This window comes from Pteropus medius, unplaced genomic scaffold (genome assembly GCF_902729225.1).
Source record: "Pteropus medius unplaced genomic scaffold, Ma_sr-lr_union100, whole genome shotgun sequence".
Classification (NCBI taxonomy): Eukaryota; Metazoa; Chordata; class Mammalia; order Chiroptera; family Pteropodidae; genus Pteropus; species Pteropus medius.
In genome coordinates this window covers 1,382,443-1,397,610 of record NW_024348533.1, presented here as the reverse complement: position 1 = coordinate 1,397,610, position 15,168 = coordinate 1,382,443, and the positions used below count along the sequence as shown (strand labels likewise).

Sequence of the window (15,168 nt, the reverse complement as noted above, 5' to 3'; positions counted from 1 at the left end):
TTTTTTTTTTTTTTAATTGTGGCTGAAGATTGCAGCCATGTATCTAATAAAAACCAATACTGTCAGAAAGAGAACTGCTCACTATGGATTTGAGTCTTTTTTGTTAGGCTTTTTGGACAGGCAAGGGCATTTCATGATCAACAAAAGGTCTTGACAAATAATTCCGACACGTACAAAGGAAACTCGTCACAGTCAAGACCACAGAGGGGAGATTCTACTTTACTAAATCTGCATTAAGGAATTTGCATCCTGTGCTCATTTTCCTTGAACCACTGAAGTGGAATCATTTACATGGTGAGCAAAGGGCTGGCTTAAACAATGCATTCCTTAGGAACCAGGAGCACTCACAACACTGCAGAAACAATACATATGGACTCGGTTTTATCGCAGATTTCAGCTGGGTGAGATTCCTTCATAATCAAAATGTAACTGAATCGTTAACCTCACTCCACTCCATAGATGAATGTGAATTATTCTCTGCTAACAGAAAATGGTTAAACTTAAATTACTGTAATTTGACACTCATCTTTCACAGCCATTCTTCAGGGAGAACAGGGCAACCAAAGGATCTCGGCTTCCCTAGGAGAGTAGCATGGAATGAGGCAAGTAGGCGCAGGCACTGAGCTCTGTGTTTGTGGCTCTCTTAGCAGCTCCCTCTGAGGCTGTGAAATTATGCTCAACTCCTTCCAATTTAAAGAGAAAAAGCCTCCTTTTAACTATGCTGCGTTGTTGATTTCTCTTCTTTTCCGTTGGCTGGGACAGGGTTTTTCAGAGTGTGCTCTGTTCCAGGAGGATAATTCCATGAGAAATTGCATTTATACTATATAAGTGTATAACTTTTTCTAATAGTTTAAAATCACTTCTTATTTTAGTTTCTTTTATTTTAGGTACAAATCTACAGTTTAGTCTTCATCCTATGTGGCAGGAATGCTTAGGACAATCAAAGGAATCCACCTGAAAGCAATGAGTACAAATACAAACACAGACAAGATTATATTATTTCTTTCTCTGTCTCACTGGTGCTTATAACTCCCTACCACCCCGTGTGTGTGTGTGTGTGTGTGTGTGTGTTTATGTGTGTTTGTGTCTGCGTGTGTGTGTATGTGAGAGAGGGAGAGAGAGAGAGAGAGATTCAGGTAAAGATGAAGTTTGCCTTTACCAAGATTACATTCTCACTGTAGAGTGTACTTAATATGTACTTTTTTTCTATTATTCCTCTTCGTTTTCCTTCATTTAAAAAAAGTTCAATGTCCACCTTTACGATGAGTCATTGCCTATAACCTATTACTTTATTTTATTATGAGTTATTATACATGTTACTTAAATGGCAATAGATTTAAAAACCACAATATATATAATTAAATATGTAATTAAAGTACTGCTGCATAATCAAGATTCTAAAGATGTTTATTTCCAACATAAGAGAAACATTGAACAGTTTGAAAATTCTTGGTCTAAAATTCATATAACTATAGCTTTGGGCTCATAATCCCTGGTTTCAGAAACTTTTTGCACTGCTCTGCTTTATTTTCATGATCTTTTACCAATTCGTTCTCCATCAAGCTGACCTCTTTTTTAATGGGTTTTCCAGAGGGAACTTGCTGTAACAGAGGCAATCCATTGTTGGACATGATTTCAGATGGCAACTTCATAGTATTGGTGGAATTTATGTTGTTACTTAATTGAACAAGAATAGTCAACTTAACGAGGAATTTTTTATATGATTTTATTTTAATCTGGCAAAACTAGAATGACTCATCACCAAAGTTTTACGTAACTATTAAACTCAAGAGACAGACACAGTCAAAGGAGGTGTGGGTTCTAGTTTTGCCAAGATGATGAAATAACACAAGTTTCAGGCTCCCTTCTCCAAAATGAACCCTGGGGAAATTGTAGAAATGAAAGGAACTGTGGATTTAAGGAGCTAACAAAGGAGAAACCCAACCCCACTGCACCTCACCTTCCCCGCCATTCCTTACCCTTCCTCCCAGGTGGAAGACCATCTAAGTACTGGTTTGCACAGGATAGTAGCAGCCTGGGGCAGAGGAAGGCCAGAGGCAGCAAATGGGAGAGTGAGTTAGAGCAGTGGTTCTCCTCTCCCAATGTAGTCCTCAGACCCGTAACATCAGTGTCACCTCAGAACTCATTACGAAGGCAAATTATTGGCTCATCCCAGACCTACTAAATCAGAAATTTGGGGTATGGCTTAGCACTCTGTTTGAACAAGCCATCTTGGTAATTCTGATACATGCTAAATTTTGACATTCAATTTTTAGTTTAAACCTATGCCTCTGTGACTATATTCATGAACACACAGACATACACACAAGTTCATAGCACACTTTCTGCCTACATACTCGGAAAATGAAGAGAATTTATAATTTTTTACTAATACTGAGTTATTTTTCTCATAATGAAGATTAATTTATCAAGTGATTATTGTATGCTAAACACTGTACACATTAAACAATTTTATAATCCTAACCCTTATTAGAAAGTATCTACATTCTAGGTTTGACATTCCATGACATTAGAGACATTAAGTTGCTTATTTAAAGTCTCAAAGCTAGTTAAGTGGCAGAGTCAGAATTCAAATTGATACTGACTCCAAATGCCTTCCTTGTATTTTGTAACTTGGACCTCAAACTTGCTGAACATAAATATGAAAGTTCCAGGGATTAATTTTGTGAGTGAGTTCAGAAACAATATACTCAAAAAGGTGAGATATGGAAGTTTATTTGGGGGTCTATTTCTAATATTGGCAGGTTAGGGTAAGCCTACAAACAGAGGCCCTTAAGAGGATGGCATCATGAACAGAGCCATGCAACCCTGGAGTATGCTTGGAGCCATTCATCTAGGGAATCTGGGTGCTGGGCATCTGAATTGGTGAGGGGGCGGGGCGGGGACAGGCTTCAGGTAGTATGTCCACTTGGCTGCATGGACTCCTTGCCTTGCAGAGAACGGTGCAGCCAGAGAAGGGCTGGAGTGGGACCTGGCTCTAGTTGCCAGGATAATAGTGGTAGGTATTTAAGTGCCAAATTTTCACTAAAGGAAAGGAAATGAGATTTTTTTGTAAATTTTATATTAGTTTCAGGTATACAGTACATTTATTTATATAGTTTATGTATTGATCTGCCCAATTACTCTAGCACCCATCTGGCTCTACACAATAGTTATTACAATGCTATAGACTCTATTCCCTATGCCATACTCTACATCCCCATGACTATTTTCTAACTACTAATTTGTACTTCTTTATGCCTTCACCTTTTTCACTCAATCCTCCATTCCCCTCCTCTCTGACAATCACCAGATTGTCCTCTGTATCTGTTAGTCTGTGGAAATGAGATTTCTTATACCAGATGAAAAGGCAACTAAATGAGACCTAGAATATTTTAATTTGAAGAAATGTTATTTGGAAATTAGACAGAGACTGAACATTCTCCACATACAAATAATCACTAAGATAAATAAATTAACTTCACTAGTAATGAAAGAAACATAGATTTAAAGCAATAATGTCATTTTTAATCTTACAAATTAACAAGGTCTTCTTTAAAATAAGACCAAGACAAATGCTGGTGAGATGGAAGTGAGGCCATCACTCAGTATAAAACTAGTTGGAGAATTATGTCATAAACTTTTTTGGAATATAATTTGGGAATTTGAATAAAATGTCTCAAAATGTTCCTATTATTTGGCCCAATAATTTCATTTATGGAGTCTTGCCTAAGAAAATAATCTGAAATGTCTAAAACTGTAATATATGCACATGTGCACATCACAATATTATACATAATGGCTTAAAATTAAAGTAGCCTACTAAGCCTAATAATTAGGGAGTAGATATATAGGATTTAGTAAATATATCTAATTGACGAGTATGTAGTATTAAAATGTGATTTACAAAAGTTTTTAATAGCATGGGGAAATATTCACATTCTAAATTTAAATTCAGAAGCAATGACAGTTCATTTGTGTACATAATATTATATCTACTCCATAAAGATATGTATAAGTAAAGATTAAGAGCAATTGTACAAAAATCATAAAGAGGATAATAATTAAGATAAATCCTATAGTTGGTGGTCAGTGAGGCAGATGGGATCTTTAAGTCTGTGTTTTTCACTCTTAGGTCTCCATGACATAAAGTGATTTTGTGAACAACCAAAAATGAGTGCATCGTTGAACATTTAAGCTGCTTCAATCGATAAGAATAATTTTCCATAGATTTAGATAGAATAACGCATGAGAAATTGATAATTTTGTATTGCCTATTTTGACTGCCATGAAGAAAAAGGGTTTCATTGATATCATACATAGCAGGCTACACTTTATTTTTATTCATATTATACCAGTATTAAGACCATTTGTGAAACTCCACCTCCTTTGAGTGCCAAAATATTATTTAAAAAAATGGAGACAAGCTTCTGTCTTTAGTACTATTTACATTATTTTATTCAACAAATCTTAAAGAGTACGCACAATATTTCAGGGATTGTATTAGGTACCTATAATGGGGTACAAACAGAAATAGTCTACATATTTTAGAATTCTTTAGAATTGATATAATAAATAAGCATTCCTCATAGACTCTATAGTTATATTTGTTTATTCTGCAAAAATGCTTAAGTATCCTATTTTGTGACAACAAAAAGTAATCAAATGTAAACCACTGAAGTATCATGGAGGTCACAGAGAGGTTGTTTTGGTTGCCATATTCCAAGGCAGTGGTTTAAATGTCCATGTATCGGGCTTCAGAGAGATTGCTTGTGATGGTGATGAACTGGCTACTGAAAAAGACAGAAAACTTTGATTTATTGCAGAGCTTGTAAATGACCTTCATTGTGATCTTTTTTAGCCTATTTGAGTAACTCCATACATCAGATCTGAAAGAATGGTAATTTCTCATTTGAGTCAGTTCTTAAAATTCAGTGTAATCTCTGTATGGAAAAGGCTGAATGACTGAAAATATATTCTCCACTATGATGAAAGCACTAAGAAATTGATACAATTAAGGCATCAAAATGAACAATTTAACATTCGTTTTCTTAATATGTTACTTCACCTAGCAATAAAGAAGAGAGCAGGCCTGACATTTATTTTTTTAATTTAAAAACATATTTTTTTATCAAATGATGAAAACACTTGACTTTTTTCCCTAGTATTAACATGTTCTGAACAAGTGGTTATAAATCGAGTTCTAGTTGACTTCAGAGGAGACCCAACAAGATGGAAAAATAAATTCAGATTTTTGACTGATAGTAAATACATTTACTCAGCAAAAGTACATCATATAACTATGATTGTAGAAGCAGGTATGCTTGCTACTTGTCAATTTATTATTTAGAAAAAAAAAATCTCTGAAATTTAAAGAATGTCACAAAATAGAACAGTTGCTTTTGAAATAAAAAGTAAGCCTCATGATTGAACTATCTCTGTGAGCTCACCAACAATATTGACAGAAAAGAACTATGAAACAAAACAAGACCTCCCTGCTTTTTCCCTCTCGAATTGACTTTTAAAAGTATCATAAAGGTATAATGTTTGTATCTGGTATATTATAACAATTAGTTGGAGAAGATTCATAATACTTTATTAACAACTACATGACACAGTATGAAAAAGAAAAATACCCATCTCACTCACTTACACACACACAGCTTAGTGATGAACACATTTTATTAATCGAAGTTCTATTTGAACTAACATTTTAAAACTCTTTGGTATTCATCTAACTTCACTCGTTTCATCTTTTTTTAATAAACATGTATCTGCTTCTCTAAATAGGCTAAAGAAGATCACAATAAAGGTCAATTACAAACTAAATGAGGTCTTTTAAAAACATTGCTGGCAGTCAGTGTTCATCAATCAAGTACTTTGTCTTCTTTACCAGTTCTATCCTAAAAAGTATTTGTTTTGGATTACATTTGGCTCCTCTAGGAAATGTAATCACTTAAAGGAATTTTAAAGAGAGTGAAACAATTTGTTGTGAACTTTATCCGTGATAGGCATTGACTGCAAATTATATACCTTTATAAAAACTCGCATTTCTTCTGATACATTATGGTAAAGTGGATCATGATTGCAATTCACTTCACATCTCCCACCCCTGTCCCCACTGCTGCTATTCCCAAAAGAATTCTATTTCCACATCCTTTGCCACATTACTTTGCAAGGCCCCTTCCGTGGGGGGTGGAGTATATTTGCCTATCCTAGTGATGTTGGCATTGATCATGTGGCTTGTTTTGGCCAATGGAAGTGTTGAAAAGGCATCACATGTTTCTCCTTGCCCTCCTGTGCATCAGTCATGACCAGTTAGTTTAGTGGTTCTAGGAAAAGAGTAAAAGAGAGGAGAAGCAGAGAAGGGTGAAAGAGAGGAGAAGCAGAGCTGCCCAGTCTATTCCAGTCACCAGAGCCTGAAGCAGAGCCGTCCCAACCGATCTGCAGATCTGTGAGAATAAATGACTGTTGTTTTAAGCCACTGAACTTGGGGTAGCTTGTTACCTAACATTATTGTGGCAACATCTAACAGAAATACCCATCACTACCCTTGCTCATAAGTAACATTGAAGAAACTACTGCAATGTATTTTATTTCTTTCGGTAAGAGCTTTAAGACTTTGAGTAAAGTATAAAAAAAGAGTAATTTTTAGAAAACAGAGACCTGGATTCTGGTCTTTTCTTGGCGAACAAGGAAAGCGTTCTTTGACAAGTCCTTTAGTCTTCCTGTGCTTCACCTATAAAATTGAAGATGGTAATGCTTTGACACCTGAAGGCCTTAGATTTAGTGATATCTAGATCCAGATTTTATGACTAAAATATACTGTCTTATGAAATGAAACTAAATCATTATTTAAAAACAGTTAACTCCAAATGTATTACTTAGTATAGTTGCAAAGCAAGTTAGTGTTTTTTTGAAACACAGGAGTCCTGAGACAGGAATCGGGAGACGGTGTTGGGGGAATACCTATAGTATAAGGCCAAGGCAGACACTGAACTAAGATTTAGGGAACCAAGATGAACAAAAGCACTTCATTGTCTGCAGTAAGATCCGAGATCAGAATTGGAAAACGTTTTTCTTTTTTTATTTTTCTTTTTTTTATAAAGGACGATCTATTTTTATTTTTATACATTATAAAAGACAATCAATTCTTGTTTTTGATCAGTTAATGAGTACATTATAAGATTAAATTTATCTGTCATATAAATAGGTAAATAATGAAATAAATACATATTTTTTAAATTAATTTATTTATTTTTATGGTGGCATTGGTTAACGAAATCCAATAAGTTTCAGCTGTACACTTTAACAGTAAGGCGTATATATATTTACACTGTGTGTTCACCTACCATAGTTAGATTTTTTTCTGTCACCACGTATTTGACCCCCTTTACCCCACCTACCTCCCATCTCCCTCCTACCCGCTACCCTCTAGTAGGAAAACGTTTTCTGAACCTTGTGTCTAACCTTTTTCTAAATCTGTGTACTTTCTTAACTCCTTTTCTCTAGTATCAGAAAAACACGTATGAACATCTTTTGCCAAGTATGTTGTCATAGCAAAACCATCGTTAGAATCGCACAGCTGGTTCCAGAATCGTTTGCTCCTTCTCATCTTTTTAGTTTTAGTTCACAAAAAAAAAAAAAATGGGCACATACATGTATGTTCAAGTCAAACGAACTTATTTATTTTGTCCACTCCCATCACCCCTTACTCCAAAGGCTAGGGAAGCTCTTAGCTGAAAGATAAGATTTACCACCTTCCCAGACTAGCGTAATAAAGAAGTTTACATATAATTTTTTTCATATGTATTTATTCATCATCCATTACATTTTACAGAGAATTTGAGGCAAGGAATTGCCACACAGTCAGGGAAACTGCGGGATACAGGCTGTTAGCAGGGTGACAAACTACCGGATAAAAATGAGCAGAAAGAGACAATGGAGATTGGGAAGCAATTAACCATTTCTACCACAGTGATAAATCTCTGTCTTTTGCTCCTGAATTTATGGCACTACAAAATGCTTACTTTTTTCTTACTTAAATTTTTATTAATTCAACATGTTAATTCTTTCAGATTGTAGCAATTCATATTGGTACATACCCTCAGGTGCTATGTACTTGTCCAGCATAGGTACTTCTTGCCAAGTTAGACATCTGTATGAGATGCCTAATCAAAATACAGTTTAGGATCAAATTTGAGATTTAGGATTTTTAAAGTCTATTTGTAGCACACCACAGACATTGAACTATGTGATTTTATTTAAGATCATTTGCATGGAACAAAAGGAGGTGACCTGTGGTTACTTAATAAAGAAGCATGGATGCTAAAAGCTACTACATCCATTGGTGTGATGCAGGCAGAGCATGAGCCAATAAACTGTTGATTTGCTAACTAGATTTTGTAATAATTTTACAGTTGAACCTACCACAGACAATTTTGAAGAAACATTCTTTTCCCCTAACTGTACTTCTGCAAGAGAATCCTAAGATGTTACACCTATCACACATTCTCTGGGTTAGTCTTTTGAAGTTAATGGCTTGGGACAGAAAAGTCTAATTATAAGCAGTTAAGTTATTCTAGAAATAAGCTCTAGGGAACTCTCAACATAGGACAGAGTTAGGAAAAGTTTCAGGACACCATGAAGCACACAGCCTTAGGAAAGAAGACACATTAGTAAAATGCTGAAAATAAGCAGTACACCACATTTCACAGGTGCTCTGTGTACTTGGAGATAGGCTGAGTTCTGCTACCCGACATGTGATTCTTGTCCCAGCTCAATGTAGCTGCCCTGAGCAGCACTAGTAAATAAATTAATACTGTTTTATATTTGTAAGAGTCTTTGCACATACATCATTTCAGGTTATGTGTTGTTATTTACAAGTCACAGATAAGGAAATCAGGGCTCCTTGAGGTTAAGTGCCTTTGCCAAGGTTGTATAAACACCAACTAGCATCTTGCCAGAAAAGAGCCAACCTGTCTGTGCCCAGAGAGCCTATTGCAGAAATAAGTTTTATTATCCTGTATCCTTTCAGGTTCTCCACACTGAATTTCCGTGATAACTCAGCCCATTTCCCCCATGGACTGTGATGCTGAATTTTCTCTCCTGCTTCCCATCCCAACCTCAGCAAGTGCTAAGCTCCGGACCTTTGTGTCTATTACAGTACTGGCTGCAAGATGGTAAGCACAAGAACTGAGCACTGACCTAAGTCACAACAAATCTGGTGTTTCCGCTGACTTATACTTTTCTGAGTCAATAATATGGTTGCCATTACTATTTTAAATAAAGTATGATTTTGATTCATAAAGGCAAACAATTATGCACTCATATGTCATTTAAGTTTAATGTCAAGCCATTGTGTTTTCAGTCTTATAGCCTTTTTTTTCTTCAGAGGAATATTTTAACTGTTCTTGAAATCAAGTTGTGATTAGAGCCAAAGACTATATTCACTTAATCATTCACGTAGTTACTGATCACAATATTTTTATTTTAGTCAGTTTCCAAAAATTTTTATTCTTTTTCGAGGCTGTATTGTTTTCCATTGTATAGATGTGCATAATTTCATCAGTCTCCTATTACTGAATATTGAGATTATTTCATTCTTTTTTTAACTATAAAGAATGCCATACTAGAGTTCAGTTAGCAAACATAAAAAAGTTCTGAAGACGGATAGTGGTGATGGTTGCAAAGCAGTGTGAGTGTACTTTGTGCCTCAGAACCGTACACTTAAAATGGTTAATTTTAAGTTTTGTATATTTTATCACAATAAAAAGAAAACTGAGCAACCCTCCCCCCACAAAAAAAGAATTCTCTACTGATATGTCTGTAGGATAAATTTCTATAACTGGAATTGCTGGTTCAGAGGGTATATGCCTTTTTTTAGGAAATGCGTTTTATTTTATTCTTAAATAGGATACAAATTCTTTTATTCTTAGATGAGATATAAATGTATAACATAAATTCAAAAGGAAAACAAAAAGTTAAAAAGTGAAAATATTACTTCTTTTGATAAACAACCACTGTTAACAGGTCTTTATGTACCCTTACATAGATATTCTATGCAAATACAAACATGTATGTATATTAAGAATTAGGAAATTCCTCTTATTTGGGAATATTTATGTTTTCTTCTGCATTACACTGATGAGAGCTCAAAGGCTCTTGCCAAGACATTGGTTGAGAGAGAAATAGCCATATTTTAAATATGGCTATTTAAAAATAGCCATGTTTTAAAACATAATCCAGTCTGGAATGATCACTCTCTATGAGAGAAACTAGATTACATCACAAAATCTGCTTTTCCTTTCTTAATAAGAGAATTTAGGTTGGACCCATGATTGCATAGCTAGGAATTATATTTCATAAGCTGACTAAGTTATCACTCACAGTATAAGAGTGGAAGTAACATGTAAACTTCTACTTTGTTTACTCTGGATTTATGTTCATCCTTTCTCCACAAGCTGGCACATAGATATGTCCTCAAACTTTGAATATGCATATAGATTGTTTGAACAGTCCAACAATCTATATGAGCAACAAGACAGAAAGCAGTTGGGTCCCTGAATGATTATGTGAAGGATAGATGTCTCACCAACCTCCATTGCTCAACTTAGCAGTGTTACATGTGAGAGAAATAGATATCTGCCTTCTTTAGGCCACTGTATTTAGGAGACCAGTTTGTTACAGATCTTATCCTGTACCTTAGCTAATATACCTCCATGTCTGGTTCTCAAAAGACAACCTGGATTCCTTTGTCATCTGCTGTGTCTCAGTCTTAATCTGTTCATTCATTTTGGTGGAGCACAAATGAGTATATGGGAGATAATTTCATTGTTTTTATTTGTGCATGTTTGAAAATATCTTTGACCTCTTGCTGCATGAATAGTTTCAGTAGGCATGGAATTCTACTTGGAAAATAATTTCCCTTCAGAGTTTGAAGTTATTGCCCAATTTTCTTTGTTATTCTAGAAAAAAAATTTGTTTTGATTTATGAATGTTTTTCTCTTTCTATTGAGGTTTTAGGATCTTAATTTTTTTTTCAGTAAGGCTCTGAATTTTCTCAGTGTTGTATTGTGATGTGGATCCTTTTCATCCATCGTGTTTGGCCTTCAGTGATCCCTTTCAATCTGCTCTTTAATCCTAGGAAATTTCCTTGGATTATTTAATGGATGATTTTCTGCCATTTTCTCAGTTCTTACCTTCTTGTATTGCTATTTTTTGAACGTTGAACTTCCTAGATTGCTCCTATTTTCTTAAATTATCTCCTTTTTACCTTTGTCTTTTTGCTCTATTTTCTATGAGACTTCTTAAAATTAACCTTCCAACCCATCTGTTAATGTTTTTCATTTTTGCCACTGTGTTTTTAATTTTCAAGAACTACCTTTCTGTTCTTTGAATATTCCTTTCTTATTATTTCCTGATCCTATCATGGATGCCATGTCTTCGTTTATATTTGGGAAGACATCAAAAAATGGTTGTTTTCCTTTAGTTTGCTTTTTCCATGCAGTCATTGTCCTCAGAGTGGCTCTTTCCTCTTATTGCTTATGATTATTTGTTTTGGTTACTATCTTCCTGTTAGAGGCTTTCCTTAGATATTTGTAGATCCTTTCTTATCTGCTCATAGAGTGAGAGTTTAAAAGCTGATTGAATGCTCTGAGTATGGGAATGGAGCTCGCAGATTTATAATTTCACAATAGTCTGTGCTCTTGACAGACTATTAGCTGCCAACCTCCAAATGTTGTTATCTTTATATATTTCCTTTGGGGCTGATCAGGTGTCCCAGAGAAGGGTCTGCCAGTCCCCAGCCTAAAGGGTAGAGATTTGGCTGCCAGAGTTCTGGGAGCTGAAGGGGGTGTGAGGATTGGTGGTGGCTCCTGTATTCAGTAGTCACTATTTATACTCAATTTAGTGCTTATGTTTTAGTAAGTTGCCAAGGCTCACTGTGTGTGGCATGCTCAGTCCAAAGAACCTTCATTTAAAACTTTTCTGAAGGATGATCTTTTATATTTCTGTTGGCATAGTGAGGGTACAGTCACTCTATAGAGTAGAGTCTGTGAGGGCATCTAGGGTTTTAAAAGATTCTCAGACAACTTTTGCCATATTCTCTTTATCTTATTCTTTCACCCACCCAGCATTCCCTTCATTCCCATTTCCAGAAATGCCAGAAGTCCCTGGTGCCAGCTTCTGAGCCTTTTGAGGATTCTTCAGTGTAAATCAGATTGCTTCCAGCTATTCACCACAGGCTTAGGAGTTTGGCTGTATTAGATCTCCTTAATCAGTGGCCGTTCACTTATCTGTTTTTTAGTTTCAAAACTTGGTAATTGTTTTTCTCCCATCTTTGAGAGAGTATGTTTTGTTTTGTTGTGGGACTTTTTGTTTGTTTAAAGCTCCCATTTAGTTCTTCAGGAAAGAGTGAATTTAGATGCGCTTTTTTAATCTACCATTTTAACCTGCAACCCTGATGATTGCTTTTATTAATCATTTATTTTTCTCTTTGACTAGCTGAAAATGTTTAAAATGATTTACAATCCCTAGTTTGAAGAAAAAAACTGTAATTTTATTGTGAAAGCTGATGGAGGGCATTAAAAACAGCTATATTCTTTGATTTCAGGGAATTAATTTAGGCCCAAGAGAATGCTATGAATGGGGATGATAAGATCTTAATGAATCTTCGGTTATTCTCAGGATCTATTGTTTAATATTCTCTTTACTTAAAAAGACAGAACTTGTTTCAAACAGGTACTTGAGATTAAAAAAACAAAAGACTGGCAGTAAACTAGCCAACTATGGAAACTTATTACATAAAAATGATGTAAAAGATGTTAATAAAATGGATCAAAATTCAGAAAATGGATTTGTTTACAGCATTAGTACTTCAACAGGTGACAAAATTTTAATAAGCTCTAAAAATATTGAGAATTCTTTTTCTTTTCATTACTAATTGGCCTTCTAGAAGGAGTCTGCTGGTATATACCAAAATAAGAGGGAACCTGATCTATTTCTTCTACTTCTTTTGTTTAAATGTTGTGTCTGCATTAGTGTTAAAGTGTTGAGTTCACCCAATCAGTGACCAATGGAAATAAATTTTCCAAATCCCCTTCCAGCTTTCAGAGGAGAGGTTTCATGGCATTCAAAATGATCTGACTTTCTGAAACCTGTTAAAACCTGAGAGGTAGAGAGGCTATAATTGTTATCACTCAGGTCCAATGTAATCAGCTGTCTAACTACTCTTCAGCTCTCACAGCACCTGTACCCGCTGCCTCCTTGCTTCTGAAATGCCTCTCTCAGGATCAATCACATCTTCCAGGGCAGAGAGGGAGAGTGAGTGAATTAGATTCTAATTCACAAGCTGTCCCACACAAAACAAGATCATTTCTAACAGAGGAGCTGATGTGGCTTCTGACCTTTACAGGGTGTTTGCTGTTGGCATATTTAAGGTGGGCTCTGAGGGCTTGTCTCTGCACAGAGAACCTTGACATGGGATCCATCTAAAATTTCATTCCAGGCTTGTGAAGCATCAGTGAAGTGTAGTTCATCATAATGAAACTCTTTAAAACTATATTAATGATTCACATGGTCAATTAATAGAACCCCCTAGAATCCATATTTGCCCTATCAGTGCTCCCTTCCTGCTGGTGGTGCTCCTGGAAATGTGGCTACTTGGCCACTGAAGGGAGGTAAAGGATGCTGCAGAAGGACCATCTGCCCTCTGGAGTCCCATACATTTTAATGGGATACTCAGAGAGCATAGAGAGAGAGATTACCCCACTTGGAGACATTTTTACCCAGACCCTGAGTTTCGTAAGAAATTTTTCTGATGATTAAATTGATGAAGAGTCATACTCTATTTCCTCTTAATATCAGCATTCTGATGAAAAATACAGTAACAAATAAACAAACAAAAAGTGAAGCCAAAGGAATGCTTCTCTTGAGGAATTTCAGATGTCATTAAAAAGTTGAAGGAGTAATCTGAGGGTGGGTGGATGGTGTGATCAGAAAGGTATTCCTCATCCTCCTGAAGTTATCTGGAAGTTTCTTCTCTAGCCTCCTACAGATACATAACACATCGAAGTATCAATTTGGTTTCCTAATAGAACACCATAAGTAGATATGATGACTTCATGAAAGTGCCTAAATGTGAACTTTTTATTCTTCCCAGCATTTTTGCCTTGATGAACAACTATAGATTTTGCAGAATAAATTAAATAGATAGCAGAATAAGTGAGCCAGGCAGCTGCACTTCAAATAAAATAAAAATCATAAGCCAGTATATTCTACCTTCATTCTAACACTCAAAACTCTTGTCCCTTTACATTAATAACAGCAGTTCTTAGAAGCCATTATATGGACAAAATGCTGCTCACGAACCAACTCTTTGTAGAAAGATAATGTGAACTGATTTCCCGCAATATATGAGTGTTAGCAGAACTTGAAGATCCTCTATTACAGTAAGAGTTGGTTTGAAATATATTTAAGAATACAACTTGAAAAACTCTTCATTATATAGATAAGGCCATAGAGTCTAAGAGATGGGAAGTAATTTGTCTAAACCCATAAAATATATTAGCAGCAGAGCATGGATTAGATTCTCTCTCCCAGTCAGTGTTCCTTCTATTGCAATGTTCTGCTACCTCCATTTAGCACATTGTTGGTTAGTTGAATGTGACTCGAGTAGTAAATTTTGCAAAGAAGAAAGAGAGAAATAGAGATAGAGAGAGGGAGGGAGGAGGGAAAGAAGGAGGGAAGCAGGGAGTGGAAGAAGGAGAGGGAGAAGGAGAGAGAGAGGAGGAACCTTAAAATCATTCACTAAGCAAGTCATGAAGATTCAAAATATTAAGCATTGGAAAATTCTATGTCCTCTAACATTTTATCTTGAATAATTTCAAAACTGTAGACAGGTTGAAGGAATAGTACAAAAAACACCTACCATGCCCTTCACTTACATTCACTCATTGTTAACATTTTGTCTCATTTGCTTTCTCTTTCTCTATAAACATATGTACATTTAATGAAGTAATTGAACAGAAATTGCAGACCTCATGACACTTTACTCCTAAGTGTTTTCCAAGAATAAAGTATTTTCTTATATAACCAAACTGCATTAATGAAATTAAACATTGATACAATATCTACTAACAATGTACAGTTTACATTAAAGTTAATCTA

At 35.4% G+C, this 15,168-nt stretch overlaps 1 long non-coding RNA gene across 1 annotated transcript; it reads right to left on the bottom strand.

The window, feature by feature from the left end:
- LOC120616531 (uncharacterized) lies at positions 1-6,950 on the bottom strand. Its single transcript, XR_005656614.1, has 2 exons — positions 6,667-6,950; positions 1-954 (listed from the first exon to the last, which is right to left on the bottom strand). It is a non-coding gene; the product is annotated as an uncharacterized LOC120616531 (long non-coding RNA).
- Positions 6,951-15,168: the final 8,218 nt, after the last annotated feature.